We start from the raw sequence: 5,370 nt of genomic DNA on the forward strand, positions 1-5,370 counted from the left end.
TTTTCCCACAACGCGTGTGGCTGATTGTAATTCTAGTCATATGCTAGGTTAGTTGTTTGTGCCAAAGTACAGTTGTATTATATTTTCTTTAGTGCATCTGATTTGGTGAAGCCGCTTCAGATGGACACGATGTTTATTCTTAAACAAATGTTGAAGGGGGGTAATTAATAATTTAACAATTAAATTACATACACATATGCAATTGTTTGCAATGAATTTCATTATTTGAATGTTTTGCATAATGGAGTAAGGGCGAACGGTCAAAATCAAAATTTTGAGCATTCAAAATTTTCCTTCATGCAACAGAATAATTTATGTTTCTATTTTCTTATTTTTCTTTTAAATTATATTTTATACATAATTTATATTATATTAGCAAAAAACTATTAAAGACTACACCAGCTTCTGAAAAGTTCGCCAGATATATAATTGAATTTGAAGAATCCGTTAAATGTTTAAACGTAAAAGCGATCATTTTTGAATTCAACAGGCCATCACCACCATCAGTTACAGTGGAAAGTTTTTATTCTATGCCTGAATAGTCCACCAGAAGACATGGAAGAAGACATTCTAGGTCAAAATAAAAACCATCGGGACTGGTCAATAAATCGTAATTTGCAGTCCTTGTAGACTTAGCAGCCAGCACCATTTTTTTTAGCACTCCTAGCCTCTTTTTCCAATCTTTGTTGCTTAGCTCTTTAACGCCACAAACAACGCATCAGCTTTCTCAAGGGCATTTGAATGCGTTTACAATTCATCAAAAAGGATTCCAGGGTCAATAGTAAAATAGGCAATAGGCAAATATTTGAACATTTTGAACAAAAAAAAAAGGTGGCTCAACATAAATTACCTCAAATTTCGTAATTCATTTAAATTTTTAATAGATGAGAATCAAAAATACAAAGAGGCAAGGAATGGTAGATTGCAGCAGTGTGACTTTTTCGAAGATTACGCAATCTCCAGTCCGAAGCCTTACTGGCATCGTAATCGAAAAGCTCATTTCCGTTCTTTTCTTTTTCCGTGAGCCGCGAAACACGTTACTCGTCGGCTTCCGATTCGTCACACTCTGAGCAGAGAGGTCCGATTCTCTGAGCAGAGAATAATGAAAATCTGCAAAAGATTATGAAAAAAAAAAATAAGAAAGAAGAGGCACGTTAGGGAAAGAGTAACAAGAACCTTGCAAGGGAAAGCGCGGATATGCCGCGGTCAAAGTTATCAACACCGGTCCTCTGGTAAAATATAAATTCCATAAAATAAAAATATATCAGCATCTCATCTAAACGAAAGATTCAAATTCGATCATCCAAAAACATAGTTTAAGGCGGTTGCATCTCTCCTTGATGACATCTGCACTCTCCACATCCATCCAGATCTCAACCTGTTCATTGCGGCAAATTTCCGAGACATTGTCATCGGCCAAAGAGTGGTCATCGAGGCAGTTTTAAGGAAAATTTCACAGAGATGGGAGCCCGGGTGCGTGTGCTAAAAATTAGAATTTTGTATATGGGCTTGCGAGTACGTTCAGCACGAAAAAACACGATTTTTAAAAATTCGTTTTTTTATTAAGGTTGACAAAATACTCTCCCTGTTACTAAGCCTAGAGGACTTCCATCTGAAATAATTGCCAACTGTAGACGTTTTGGAATATTGAAAAAAATAAATCTACAGGTACTAAAGCCACATCTAAACTAATTTTAAATGAGCAACGTACTCCACTTTCCAACTCGAAACTAGACAAATTATAATATATAAATAATATAACATTAAGACAATGTAACACAAAACTGCATATATAATAAAAAAACCAACAAAATCTTAAAAAAAATAATAATAAGTCAACACAAATTCCTAATACACAGCGCTAATTAAATTGCCTTTTCTAAGTTTTTATAAGATATAACCTTAGAAATAAATCTTGTAATGCATTGCTACCATATGCAAATTGGGAAATGACAATTAAGGGGACATTCCAGCAGGACAATGAATCCACACATACGAGCAAGTTGGTAAATAGATATTATTAATCTAAGAAAACTGATGCATGTTATGGCCTGAATCTAAACCCAAACCCGCAAGAAGGCTACGAACCGGACATCAAGGCGGCAAATCCCGCTTTTCGTATGAATACAATACCTTGGAAGTAAAAGCAATGTTACAAACCTCGATTCTTCCACATTTGTTAACTAAAAAATAAATAAAAGATAATTTCATTTTTTTGACTTCATATTGACAGCTCTTGGCAGAACCGCCAGTTCCTCCAAAAGCGTCCCAAATGGAGTATTCTAAAGGGATGCCGGAGCATGTGGGTCCCGATGTTTTAAGTTGGTTTTTTTTTTAAATACGAACGAGAGGAGCGGTATGTCTGTCATATATGGGTCTCTTTCCCAGACTACATAGAACGGCCAATAATGAAGATAATGATAGCATGTATTGAAAATTGGATTAAAGAAGCATTACATTATCACTTCAATGTTTTTTTGGGGTAATCCTTAAGCACTTCTAAATTTGTATGCTCTGCAGCCAGGTTAGTCGAAAGTTTTGTTTTGTCATGGTGCTCATTGTGATGGCAGTTTTGCTTAGACTAGAAGTGGGAGGCTTTTAGATAACATCCGATATGGGATTATAATCGATAATTGATCGATAAGCCCATCCCGATTTGGAGTTGCCAGATAGATTATTTATGGCCGGATCCCACATGTTGTGTATGTTTATAAGCATCTCTGCAGTTGCATCACTTTTCTGCAGCCGATCAGGTTTTGTTAACGACATTAGCTCGTTCGGGTGCCTTCGTTGGCTCAGCATGACATGCTGGCAGATTTTTTTTTGCCGACATCGGTAGCTTGGAACATGATGAAATCAGGCCCGGACTGGGACCCTGAGGGGCCACCGGGCATTGAAGTTGAAGGGCCCCCTATACTACATGCTTGAAAAATTATGTCGAGGAAAATGAAAGGTACACATTTTTAGGTTTTACATCAAGTATGATCGCTTACGTAAATAAAACAAAAACGACTTCTTACAAACAAACAAACAATTTTATTTGCCTATGTTTTTTCAACAATGCACTTCTACGTAAGGCGTAATTTTACTAGATTTTAAATCGTCAAAAGTTTTTGAAGTGAATTGCTCTGTAAGTATAAGGCTTTAATAATGCGTTCATTTTCAATCTGATTGAAGTTTTTTTTTCGAACTGCCATAAGCAAGAAAGTTTCTAAAATTTTGAAAACAATGTCCAAAGTTCCAGTAGCTTACAGGGCTTCTGAATTCCAGGGGCCCCAGCGTCCATCAGTTTATTACGTTTAAAAAATGATTCGTACTGAGAACCTCGTTTAAAGGGCCCCTAGTGGCTAACTGGTATATTGCTACATTCAACTTCGGTTTTTCAGGAAAATTTTTCTATATTTTTCTATGGGCCCCAGCGCCCATCGATTTATTATGGTACAAAAATGATTCTTAGAGGGAACCTCGTACGATGGGCCCTAGTGACTAAAAACTGCTACTCTACTGCATGAAATTTCATCAAAAGGGCCCCCTACCTTTAGGGCCCACCGGGCATTTGTCCGGTTGCCCGGTGGGCCAGTCCGGGCCTGGATGAAATACATAGGTTAAGGTGGTCCCGTCGGTAGCAGCGCTGCTCACGACGAGGTCTTGTTCATATCATGTTCCAAGCTACCGATGTCGTCAAAAAAAAAATCTGCCAGCATGTCATGCTGAGCCAACGAAGGCACCCGAACGAGCTAATGTCGTTAACAAAACCTGATCGGCTGCAGAAAAGTGATGCAACTGCAGAGATGCTTATAAACATACACAACATGTGGGATCCGGCCATAAATAATCTATCTGGCAACTCCAAATCGGGATGGGCTTATCGATCAATTATCGATTATAATCCCATATCGGATGTTATCTAAAAGCCTCCCACTTCTAGTCTAAGCAAAACTGCCATCACAATGAGCACCATGACAAAACAAAACTTTCGACTAACCTGGCTGCAGAGCATACAAATTTAGAAGTGCTTAAGGATTACCCCAAAAAAACATTGAAGTGATAATGTAATGCTTCTTTAATCCAATTTTCAATACATGCTATCATTATCTTCATTATTGGCCGTTCTATGTGGTCGGGGAAAGAGACCCATATATGCCAGACATACCGCTCCTCTCGTTCGTATTTAAAAAAAAAACCAACTTAAAACATCGGGACCCACATGCTCCGGCATCCCTTTAGAATACTCCATTTGGGACGCTTTTGGAGGAACTGGCGGTTCTGCCAAGAGCTGTCAATATGAAGTCGTTTGATAGCCAGCTATTTTATTTTTAAAATGTTTCTTTTGTTTCGGATCCATATTGGATTTTATTTAAGAATCTCCCACTACAATACTGCCATCAAGGATCACCGCCAAAAAAATGAAATTATCTTTTATTTATTTTTTAGTTAACAAATGTGGAAGAATCGAGGTTTGTAACATTGCTTTTACTTCCAAGGTATTGTATTCATACGAAAAGCGGGATTTGCCGCCTTGCTGTCCGGTTCGTAGCCTTCTTGCGGGTTTGGGTTTAGATTCAGGCCATAACATGCATCAGTTTTCTTAGATTAATAATATCTATTTACCAACTTGCTCGTATGTGTGGATTCATTGTCCTGCTGGAATGTCCCCTTAATTGTCATTTCCCAATTTGCATATGGTAGCAATGCATTACAAGATTTATTTCTAAGGTTATATCTTATAAAAACTTAGAAAAGGCAATTTAATTAGCGCTGTGTATTAGGAATTTGTGTTGACTTATTATTATTTTTTTTAAGATTTTGTTGGTTTTTTTATTATATATGCAGTTTTGTGTTACATTGTCTTAATGTTATATTATTTATATATTATAATTTGTCTAGTTTCGAGTTGGAAAGTGGAGTACGTTGCTCATTTAAAATTAGTTTAGATGTGGCTTTAGTACCTGTAGATTTATTTTTTTCAATATTCCAAAACGTCTACAGTTGGCAATTATTTCAGATGGAAGTCCTCTAGGCTTAGTAACAGGGAGAGTATTTTGTCAACCTTAATAAAAAAACGAATTTTTAAAAATCGTGTTTTTTCGTGCTGAACGTACTCGCAAGCCCATATACAAAATTCTAATTTTTAACACACGCACCCGGGCTCCCATCTCTGTGAAATTTTCCTTAAAACTTTAAGAATGAGTACTGCAATGGTTTTACTTAGATAAAGCTTGCAGCGCATTTTCACGCTGCTGGAGCGCCAGGACTTTGATATTAAGTCGGAGAAATGTTGAGTAATGCCTCGATGACCACTCTTTGGCCGATGACAATGTCTCGGAAATTTGCCGCAATGAACAGGTTGAGATCTGGATGGATGTGGAG

The 5,370-nt window shown here is 37.2% G+C and overlaps 1 long non-coding RNA gene across 1 annotated transcript; it reads right to left on the reverse strand.

Annotated features, from left to right (window-relative positions):
• Positions 1–516: 516 nt before the first annotated feature.
• Positions 517–1,715, reverse strand: LOC124459870. Its single transcript, XR_006953851.1, has 2 exons — positions 1,177–1,715; positions 517–1,110 (listed from the first exon to the last, which is right to left on the reverse strand). It is a non-coding gene; the product is annotated as an uncharacterized LOC124459870 (long non-coding RNA).
• Between the last annotated feature and the right edge of the window lie 3,655 nt (positions 1,716–5,370).

Source organism: Drosophila willistoni, assembly GCF_018902025.1.
Source record: "Drosophila willistoni isolate 14030-0811.24 chromosome 2L unlocalized genomic scaffold, UCI_dwil_1.1 Seg168, whole genome shotgun sequence".
Taxonomy (NCBI): domain Eukaryota; kingdom Metazoa; phylum Arthropoda; class Insecta; order Diptera; family Drosophilidae; genus Drosophila; species Drosophila willistoni.